General features: G+C 45.6%; 1 long non-coding RNA gene across 3 annotated transcripts; it reads right to left on the bottom strand.

Annotated features, from left to right (window-relative positions):
• Window positions 1-6,365: 6,365 nt before the first annotated feature.
• LOC147992149 (uncharacterized) lies at window positions 6,366-11,183 on the bottom strand. Of its 3 annotated transcripts, XR_015608380.1 has the most exons (4): window positions 10,925-11,181; window positions 9,979-10,253; window positions 9,603-9,768; window positions 6,366-7,155 (listed from the first exon to the last, which is right to left on the bottom strand). It is a non-coding gene; the product is annotated as an uncharacterized LOC147992149 (long non-coding RNA). The 3 variants fall into 3 exon arrangements; XR_015608381.1 differs by lacking the exon at window positions 6,366-7,155 and having other exon boundaries at window positions 9,505-9,768; window positions 10,806-11,183; XR_015608379.1 differs by lacking the exon at window positions 6,366-7,155 and having other exon boundaries at window positions 9,505-9,768.
• Window positions 11,184-11,671: the final 488 nt, after the last annotated feature.

An 11,671-nucleotide genomic window follows, 5' to 3' on the forward strand; every position in this document is an offset into this window, starting at 1 on the left:
GTTTGCAACCATGTGTCGCCCGCTTTTTCGGGCATCCGAGGTTTGGTTCTTTATTCTCTTGTTTCAAGATGGCGGAGAATTTGCAGCACATTGTGCAACCGGAATGCACGTGCATGTATGCTTCAGTTCGGTGGGCACTAGTATACCTGACTGAGAGTAGAAAGAGACTACGGGTAAGAAAGGACGAGACTAAGGGGCGAAGGGCGGGTTCCTGACCAATATTACCACAAAACAATCATATTTTATTGATTTTATAGTCAGCAGCGAACTAACAGAGGAGTTCAGCGGGATGAGCGGGCCGTTGCTTGAGCTGTGTATTTGTTGTGTCGTACTACATGAGTCCAATATGCACGTGTTGTGGTTCCACGCAATGCGTGGGCCCTCCAGGTGCCTGTGACGATGAGAGAGGACGATGCCCATGTCTCGATGCACATCCCATCTACTGCAAAGTCCCAGTCACGCTCCTCCAGAGCACTTTGTTCCTCGCAGCGCACACCCAAGGAGTTATTGCTTCTTGCTTCTTCGGTCACTCACCTTCTCCGCTCTAGTGTAGATCCAACCACACTGGCGACAATGGGGACTACATTTAGCCAGCTCTCTAAAGGAGATGTTGTCATCATTGTAGTCGTATGTGTGGTCCGCCTGATCGCGGCGGCGATCAACTTTGGCTTTATAATGATTATAATGTACTCAACTATAAATAACTATTGAATACATACAACATGATGAAGTGTGCCAAGGAGGGGAGAGGGGCATATGCCCCCTGTCCATGTTGATTTTTTGTTTTGCAAATTAATTTTTTTTGTAATTTATTGAAGTATGTAGATATATTGGGTCCTACTAACATATCACATTTATTTAGGTGGTCATCTTCATGGACCTTTATGCCCCCGGAGCCTTCACCCACTTCTTTCCCGCCTTGCAGCTTCCTCCTTCGCTTGACGGATCAATTGAAGGCAACCTACAATTAGATAAATGCCAGCCGATTTAGGGGAATGCATGGAGGGTATCAGTTGAGTCTGACCGAGAAAAGGTCCGGTCCTAATTTATTAGACTGGCCTATTCTGCTAGCGGGCTGGGACCAATCGGCAATGGCGGAGGTAGGGGTGGCCAGCAGGGCCAAGGCCCTCCCCATGATCACACTTTCCTTTGTATTATGCATGTGAATAGTGGAATCTTTTTAATTTTTCTTTAAGGCAGCCCTCCCTAACATCAAATTATGGGTAATCCTGCCTCTGCCACTGCCGATCGGTCCGGTCCTGAGCGGGTTGAGAAGCCCGCTCGCTACATGCATACCTCCTCTCTCACTGTAGCATCCCAGCTCTCTCTCTCTCTCTCTCTCTCAATTTCGGACTGGAAATACCCCGTCTTATTCCTAATGCCCGTGGGGTATACACATAAAAAACATTCCCCGAAGCATCAAGCAAAGGATAAACCCTTGAGCTAAAAAAAGTTCAGGTCGGGGCACCAAACCGTCCGATCTGCTTGCCAATCAACTTGAGGGAAGAAGAAGAAGAAACAAGAAAAAACAAAGAAGAAGAAAAGAGAAGAAAGAAGAAGGAGAAGAGGAAGAAGAAGAGGTAAGAAACAAGAAAAAACAAAGAAGAAGAAAAGGGAGGAAAGAAGAAGAAATTGTAACAAATTCCAATGCGCCCAAACCTATTCGTATGAAATCTCTTGAGCATAATGTCCAATGTGAATATATTCTATGTAGTATGATCTTATAAGACTTGAATTATATCTGTTGCTTGCCTGTTTGGCTCGAACTATATATTTGAATTAAAGACCTGTGTTTATATCTAATAGTAATTGTTTTATATTCGAACGTAGCTTCTGAATCACGTGAGCTCTCTATTCATTTGATCTGCAGACATTCACCATTCTGTTGGTGCTGATACGCAAATTGAGCAACCCACGTACTAACAATTTTCACAGGTGATAACATACATTAAGCTCAAGGCTACACGATTGGTAACAATAGTTATTCAACATACATATATACACAGACTGTAATAGAAAGTCACTAGCAAAATAAAACCACAGATTCGGTTCATAGCACAAACAACAACAGTCTATGTCACTTACACATACTAGATCGTTGATGGCGCGCATTGCCGCTCCCCTTCATTTTAATTTTGTTTGCTAGTGTTAGATTTTTTTTGTAAAACATGAAGTTTCTGTTTATTTAAAGTGAGAGAGTGCAGAATGGTTGTGGACCTCATTTGTTTGCATTGCACATCTACTCTAGCACAAACCTTAGTGCGGGCGTTGTCTCGTCCATTTAGTAGAAGACAATTTCCCGGCGTTGTTTCAAGGGAGTTGGAGGCAGGGAATGGGAGTTCCAGCGAAGGGAGATTTAACATCAGTTGATTGGTTGGAGGACATGGGATTTTAGATGGGAAGGGGAAAGGGAGTTGGTGTGACGCCCCCGATTCAATCGTACACTAATCATGCACGTATGTGTACGACCAAAATCAGGGACTCACTGAAAGATATCACAACACAACTCTGGACACAAGTTAAAATCATACAAGCTTCATATCACAAGCCAGGGACCTCGAGGGCTTGACTACATAAGCTCGAAAGCACAATAGTAAGCAGAAGCAACAATATCTGAGTACAAACATAAGTTAAACAAGGTGCCATAAGATGGCTAGCACAAACTGGGATACAGATCGAAAGAGACGTAGGCCTCTTACCTAGGATCCTTCTAAACTACCCATGGTCGTTGGCAGACTCCACATAGTAGTAAGGCTCCGATGGGTAGTAGTAGTCGTCGGCAGTGGCATCTGGCTCCGGGGCTCCACCATCTGGTTGCATCATCCGAGAAGAAGGGAAAAGGGGGAAAGAGAGGGAGCAAATCAACCATGAGTACTGATCCAAAGTACTCACAAGCAAGGATCTACACTACATATGCATTGGTATCAATGAAATGGGTAGTATCTATGGACTGAACTGTAGAATGCCAGAATAAGAGGAGGATAGCTAGTCCTATCGAAGACTACACTTCTGGCCGCCTCCATCTTGAAGCATGTAGAAGAGAGTAGCTGGTAAGTTAACCAAGTATCAATGCATATCATAACCCTACCCGACAATTCTCCCCTCGTCGCTCTGTGGGAAAGCGATCACCGGTTTGTATTTGGCACTTGAAATGGTGTGTTTTATTAAGTATCCGGTTCTAGTTGTCATAAGGTCGAAATACAACTCCGGGTCGTCCTTTTACCGAGGGACACGGCTATTCGAATAGATAAACTTCCCTGCAGGGGTGCATCACATTACCCAACACGCTCGATCCCTCTGGCCGGACACACTTTCCCGGGTCATGCCCGACCTCGGAAGATCAACACGTCGCAACCCTACCTAGGCACAACAAAGAGGTCAGCACGCCGATCTAAATCCTAAGCGTGCAAGGGTCTGGGCCCATCGCCCGTTGCACACCTGCACGTTGCGAACACGACCGGTGAGCAGACCTAGCAACCTCCATTACAGAGGAAGTTGCGTTACGCGGTCCAACCCGGCGCGCGCCGCTCAGTCGCTGACGTCAAGAAGGCTTCGGCTGATACCATGACGTCGAGTGACCATAACTGTTCCCGCGTAGTTGGTTAGTGCGTATAGGCCAGTGGCCAGACTCAGATCAAATATCTAAATCTCGTTAAGTGTGTTATTTTGAAGTAACCGCGGACGCCGACCAGGACCAGGCCCACCTGTCTCCTAGGTGGTCACAACCTGCCCTGTCACTCCACCACAAATTAACACTCGGGGGCCGTCGGGAACCCAGGCCCACCACTACCTGGATGGAACCACCCGCCCCTTCAGCCCCCATCTCCGAATCATCACCATAAGTATGTAATAGTATAGTATATACCCGTGATCACCTCCCGAGTGATCATGACCCAGTAATATAGCATGGCAGACAGACAAGAGTGTAGGGCCATTGATGTAATACTAGCAACCTATTCTAAGCATTAGGATAGCAGGTAAAGGTATCAACAATTGTAGCAACAATGACAGGCTATGCAACAGAATAGGAGCTATCGAATCAACAACAGTAGCAAACCTAATGCAAGAATAAGAGAGAAGAGAATGGGTGATATCTGGTTGATCAAAGGGGGTTTGCTTGCCAGGTTGCTCTGGCAAGGAGGGGTCGTCGTCGATGTAGCCGATCACGGGGGTATTAGCAGTGGTCTCGGGGTCTACCGGAAAGAAGTAACGGAGGTGGACACAATAAATAACAGAGCAATCAAAGCATCACAAAACATAACATGGAGATACGCGGTGCTAGGGGTGACCTAACGCAGTACTAGGTGCTACCGGCGAAGGGGGAAACATCCGAGAAAGTATTCCCGGTGTTAGCCATTTTCAGACAGGTGAAACGGAGGGGGACAGTTCCATGTGCGCTATGCTAGGGACATGGCGGACGAATGGATTGCATATTCGGATTCGTCTCGTCGTTCTGAGCAACTTTCATGTACAAAATATTTTCATCCGAGTTACGGATCATTTTATATTAATTTTCAAAGTTTTATACAATTTATGGATTTATTTAAATTCCAAATTTAATCAGTAAATACTTTTGTCACATATTCAGTGCCAGCCACAGTGTATGATAGGTTGGGTCAGGGTCAAAGTCAACAGTCCAATCAACAGTTGACTTGGCCAACGTTGACTGGTCAAACTTGCTGGTGGGTCCCAGCTGTCATGGAGACAGTGTAAATTAACAGTTTAATTAATTTGACAGATTAGGTGGGGGGCCACATGTCATTGACTTATATATTTTTAAGCAGGCTTTTAAATGAAATGGGTCCACAAGTCATCTGCCATTAGACTAACTTAGCACTAATTGTAAACCCTAATCTAAACTAGTCCTAAATAAACAATGGCAGGCCACATACGGCTGTGGCACCGCCGGCCACACGCACCACACACAGACATGGTACCGCAACACAGCAGCGGTACGCAGCGGCAGGCAGCAGCAGCACGCCGCAGTAAGCAGCAGGCAGGGACAGGCTAGCGGGGGTCGGCAGTGGGCGCATGCGGCCTGGCGGCAGCGGCAGTAGTACGGCGGCGGCGGAGCAGCACGAAGTAGCAGCGGGCAACAGCGGTTGTGGGCGCGAGGAGCGGCGAGCGGAGGCGGGTGCGGGCGGCCGGAGGTGGGCACGTCCTGGCGCGGATGGTTGTGCGGGCGTGCGGGGCAGCGGAAGTAGGAGGCAGCAGCAGCGATAGTAGCAAAGAGAAGCAGAACATCAACCGCAACAGAGAGCAGCCCGGGCACGGGAGCGAAGCATCCGACATGGCGGCCATGGCGATGCACGGGCGGCTACGAGCCTACGACGACGAAATCGAGAGGAGTATAGGGGGTTTTGGAAGAACGACTCACAGAGAGGCCGTAGGCGAGCTCGGGAAGGCCGGTGGTGGAGCGACGACGACGAATTTGTCGATGGCGTCGTGGTGGCCGGAGGTTGAAGACAGGCTCTCCGGCTTGATCCAGACTTTGCAAATGACGTAGTCGACGCCGGCGTTTCATCTGGAATCGGTCTCAATAGGCGAGGAGCACGGTGGCTACAGGAGTGAGGACGGCCATGGCAACGGCAGCGGCTGCGTGATGCGAAGATGAGAGCGAGCGAGGGGAAGGGGGAAATGGGTGCTAGGGTTTGATGGAAGAGCGCGGGGGTGTCATCTTATCCAACAGGGGGGCGTGGGATGGCCGGCACGCGTCCTGCCGAGGCCATGGCGGCCGGATGCATGATGACCCACAAGTATAGGGGATCTATCGTAGTCCTTTCGATAAGTAAGAGTGTCGAACCCAACGAGGAGCAGAAGGAAATGATAAGCAGTTTTTAGTAAGGTATTCTCTGCAAGCACTGAAATTATCGGTAACAGATAGTTTTGTGATAAGGTAATTTGTAACGGGTAACAAGTAATAAAAGTAAATAAGGTCCAGCAAGATGGCCCAATCCTTTTTGTAGCAAAGGACAAGCCTGGACAAACTCTTATACAAAGGAAAGTGCTCCCGAGGACACATGGGAATTATCGCCAAGCTAGTTTTCATCACGTTCATATGATTCGCGTTTGGTACTTTGATAATTTGATATGTGGGTGGACCGGTGCTTGGGTATTGCCCTTCCTTGGACAAGCATACCACATATGATTAATCCCTATTGCAAGCATCCGCAACTACAACAGAAGTATTAAGATAAACCTAACCATAGCATGAAACATATGGATCCAAATCAGCCCCTTACGAAGCAACGCATAAACTAGGGTATAAGCTTCTGTCACTCTAGCAACCCATCATCTACTTATTACTTCCCAATGCACTCCTCTAGGCCCAAACAATGGTGAAGTGTCATGTAGTCGACGTTCACATGACACCACTAGAGGAAATACAATATACATCTCATCAAAATATTGAATGAATACCAAATTCACATGACTACTCATAGCAAGACTTCTCCCATGTCCTCAGGAACAAACATAACTACTCACAAATCATATTCATGTTCATAATCAGAGGGGTATTAATATGCATAAAGGATCTGAACATATGATCTTCCACCGAATAAACCAACTAGCATCAAATATAAAGAGTAATCAACACTACTAGCAACCCACAGGTACCAATCTGAGGCTTTGGGACAAAGTTTGGATATAAGAGATGAACTAGGGTTTGAGATGAGATGGTGCTGGTGAAGATGTTGATGGAGATTGACCCCCTCCCGATGAGAGGATTGATGTTGATGACGATGGTGATGGTGATGATTTCCCTCTCCCGGAGGGAAGTTTCCCTGGTAGAACAGCTCCGCCGGAGCCCTAGATTGGTTCCACCTCGTGGCGGCGGAGTTTCGTCCCGTGAGCTAGCTTATGATTTTTTTTCCTCGACGAAAGACCTCATATAGCAGAAGATGGGCATCAGAGGGCTGCCAGGGGGCCCACGAGGCAGGGGGGTGCGCCCAGGGGGTAGGGCGCGCCTCCCACCCTCGTGGATGGTGGGTGGCCCCCCTCTGATACTTCTTTCGCCCAATATTTTATATATATTCTGAAACTTGCTCCCGTGAAGTTTCAGGACTTTTGGAGTTGTGCAGAATAGGTCTCTAATATTTGCTCCTTTTCCAGCCCAGAATTCCAGTCGCCGGCATTCTTCCTCTTCATGTAAACCTTGTAAAATAAGAGAGAATAGGCATAAGTGTTGTGACATAATGTGTAATAACAGCCCATAATGCAATACATATCAATATAAAAGCATGATGCATAATAGACGTATCAATGCAAGCCACGCCTCCCCTGCCTCCTATAGCGAGGAAGGAGAAGGCTGGTGGTGGGCTGGCCCATGCTACTGTAGCACTAGGCTTCTAGTGCATAGTAAGTACTTGGCCCTTTTCCTATATTTTGCCTGTAATGTATTTTAGCAAGTTTTTTAATTTTAAATGTTCCACCAAATCAATTTTGATATATATGAAACTTATCACATAAATTATATGCAATATTGTGGTGCTGCACAAAAAGTTTCATGGCACTTGGAATAGTTTAAGTAAATTTTTTTGAAAAAGAAAAGGTCCATTAGATGGTTGTTGTCCACTGTTTAAATCCTAGGGGCATTTTAACAACTTAAATAATGTTGGTTTCTACATGAAAAATAGTTAGTGAATATTTGTAATAACATGAACAGTTTTGTTTATTTATTTGAAGAAGTTTTATTTTTTACTCACTATTTGAATTTTGAATCAGAATGGATTTTGGATCTTAATGACTAGTAAGTTGAAGAAGATGACTTAGCATAATTAGAGGGAGATCACTGTAGCTTGGCACTAGGAGTGTTACAGTTGGTATGCCAAATTCCCACGGTTCTCTTCCCAGAGGGACCCCAGGTAATTTACGTGAGGAAAGAGAATTAGCTGCCCAAATCTCATGATAGAGTAGTTATGTGTTTTATTTCCATGACAAAACCCACGAACCAAACTTGGGAAGATATCTTCCTGTCAAACTCCCACTAGTAATTCACACACCAAACAATGGTTTGGGATTAATAATCAACTTCCCAAGCCAAATCCCTTATCAAATTCCCTTTAAAATCCTGTTCCCTTTACTTGAAGTTGCCAAACACGATGTTGGCAGATTTGTGATGAAAATATGTAGTTTTGCATGCAACTAAACCTAATGAATCAAATAAGTTTTGTCCAAGTGGGAACATAAGCATCAGGACAAATTAACCTTTCCCCAAGAGTAATTACAACAGAGAGGCATTAGAAATGTATCAGAATAATAGCATGTAGACCAACAAGGAATGCTAGTTTGATGTCAAAAGATTATCCTAGTTCCACGGTTCCTCCACAGATCATGGCTATACCTGTGTTGTGAAAGTGCAAGAAATTTTGCCAACAAAGAAGACGGCAGTTAATCAAGAATAACTGAAACTTGATGCATATAAATATATCTGACAAGGATTGAAAATTGATATTGGTATAAAGAAATAGGGGACAAAAACACTCCATAGATAGTTAGAACTATGCAATACATCAGCGACACCGAACGTATATTTTTTCCAGTAAAAGCACAAACAAATGTGCATCTTACTTGCACGACATAATTATGGCAGAAAAACAGTAGCATCTCTAGTCCTGCATCCGTAAGGCTGAAGCGCTCCTTGTGTAATGCACCTGACTACGCTTGAAAATGCCATTATCATTCAAAAAATTGACAACAGTCTATAAAGGCTACTCTACAATAAATCGGATAACTCCATGAATGCAAACCTCCGTTCACCACATATTCTAAAACATAAAACTTTTGAAAGAAAGGAGAGGACAAATATATTCATTTATTTTCAAGTCTCCAATGGCACAAACAATACAAAGAATGACATTAAATGGCTGTTTCGGATTACTGAAAACATTTCCACAATCTAAATTATCATTTCTCATAAATGAACGAAGAAACCATTTCCCCATTGCGTACAAAGTGAAGAAGTACCGAAGCAGTTTTGACATGAAAACAAAATGAAGATTCAACTACTGATATGGTGAGAACTACATAATGGATATTAAGTATGCAAACTACAGATAAAAGCATGGGTTTTGTACTGTTCAAAGTATATAACATTAGGTATCTAGGGTGTATAACATCGCTAGAAAGTTCAGAACATGGCCAAGATGCACAAACTATAACTAAAACATAGTTGTGCTTAGGCAATTCTAGTTACAACTTTGACTAGTGTATAGAAAAAACTATTTATTTCTACAATACCAAACATGTATATTCTGAAAATATAACTCATGATGTATCCAATGATGTGCATTTGGCATTCTAGATGTACCCATTTTTCTCTATAAATATGGTCAAAGTTTGTAATGTTTGACTTTTAAAATAATCTATAGGCACTACATTATGGAACGGAGGGAGTAGTAGTAAGAAATCGATATAGCCACAGGAACAGAGAGTATCTAGGGAGGCTTGTGAGGGACTCGTTAAGAAAAATGGGCGGTGCTTTGGACACAGTACAGTCACATATCTACTACTGTTCATGTTATTCACATATATTCTGTTTGGAACGCATATTATCATTGCTTGAGTGGGTGATATGTGAAGTCATATGTAACACGTAGTACCTACGACAACGAAGCTAAGATTGTAATATGATGGTAGGTCTTGTAGCGTCCCCAATTCTGGTTCACTTGCTCGTGTTGTTGGTTATGCGGCTGTTGCCTGTTTCACCATCCGCATCAAAAACACCAGGTTCACGTTCATGCAGAAGAACGCTATCATCACCCGGCCCTGCAAAAATCAAATAAACAGATCACCAAGCTCTAAGATCTGCCGAAATCAGTTGACCACAGCCAACATGAACATGACCTGTATGTAATATATTATTTTTTAAATAAGAGGACATCAGGACAGGCAATTGTGACCATCATGCATTCATGCTGAAGGAGGTTCTGTTGCCTGAGTGAAAAAGAATGGGGGAGGCAGCATATATACACGTACCATCACCTGTTATGATTGTCTGAACAGAAACTGAAGAATGATTGCCTCTTCTCCCTTCTCCCTGGCAGACAAATCGCCCATGTCGGCTGGATCGACCGATCCCCTCGTCGCCAGCGGCGGCTGGATCGACCCTCATCTGTCTTGCCTCTGTCTCCTGGGTCGATCTGGCTGTATGGTTACAAACTTTGCTTCTTCTTGCTTGTTTCACAGACATGCAAAACACCTTTTACTTGTGCCTTGCTCTCACGTGCCAGCCAATGTGGTTGTTTGTTAAGCTATGAAACACAGCAAAGGTAAATTTTAGAACAATGTTAATAGCATCGCCCAACGACCTACCCAAGCAAGACCTTGAATTACTGAAAGTGAATTACAGTATGTCGATGTGTAAGTGATAGCTAATCTCTGCATCCATATCGCACAAAGCCACAATCGTGGCACTCTCGCCTAAACCTGCTCCATGCTCGAACCAATCTATCATCTTGTACGATTCAGAGCCAACCAAATTATACGTGCTGACACGATTCACCCACCAAGGAAATCCGACAGTGAACACCCGCCGCACATCACGGGGATTGGAAAGAGGATGGGATCGCGGGCATGTATGTACCTAGACGCATCATGGTCGATCGAATGAAGGGAGGACAGAGACGGGTTTTGATCAAGGGATGCGACCATGGTGGCGTCGAGTGGTGCTATTCCTCTCACTGTCTCACCTTCGACATGGATGGAGAAGCGGGACAGGGCGGTGGGGGAGAAATGGGAGGTAGCATCGGGGAGGCGGGGGAGAAAGGGGGGATCGAGGAGGAGAGGATTGCTCCACCGCCTACCTTTGCGTGGAGACGGAGTGGCGGCCTTGGCCGGGGTCTTGGACGTGGTTGGGGGAGGGGAGGGGAGGGGAGGCGATGATGTTGGGTTCGGAGTTCTCGGAGGCGCGCGGGAGACGAACCTGGCTGGGGTCTTGGCCGTCGCCGCCGCCGCGGCCGAGGACGCGGGCCTTGCGGGGGTCTTGGTCGTCGCCGCGGCAGAGGTCGCGGGGAAGAGCCGCATGGCCGCTCGGCCCGCTCGACTGCTCGAGGCCTGCCACCACCGTGCACCCAGGCGAGGCGTTCCTCGGCGACGGACCCTCTTCTCTCTCGCGCGGCGACCGAACCGATCCGCTCGTCTCTGTCGAGCGAATGATTTGTTTTTCGTCGGCCAGGACCGAACCGTTCGGCGGCCCTTCTCGCGTAATGGGTTAGTTCCTTGGGCCGGCAAAAACGGCCCAAATAACCAGAAGGCTCAGATTTTCGTGAAGAGTGGGAGTAACTAGTTAACGAGCGCTTCTTCGGGAGCCTCGCAACGATCAGCACCACTTGGCGCACTCTCAGTCATTTGCCATGTGTCGCACTCTGGATGTTTCCTCCTGATTTTGTTTTTTTATTTTTTGCACGTGTTTTCGGCTTTTTAAACGACTTTTTTTCTGGTTATTTTCAACGTTTTGGTTTTCTCCCGGTCTTCCTTAGCCTTCTGACTTAGCCTTTCGATAAACAAAAATTGAAAAAAAAAATTCCCACGAAAAAAACGCGTTTTTTTCCCTTTCGCGAAAGTCACGTTTTTTTTCGCAAGAGGCACAGTTATGCTTTAGCAAGAGTCACGGCCGTGCCTTTCGGAAATGAAAAAAACACGTTTTTTTGTTTTTTTTCTTTTGCGAGAG

This window comes from Triticum urartu, chromosome 1A, assembly GCF_056163025.1.
Source record: "Triticum urartu cultivar PI428250 chromosome 1A, HENAU_Tu73, whole genome shotgun sequence".
Lineage (NCBI taxonomy): Eukaryota > Viridiplantae > Streptophyta > Magnoliopsida > Poales > Poaceae > Triticum > Triticum urartu.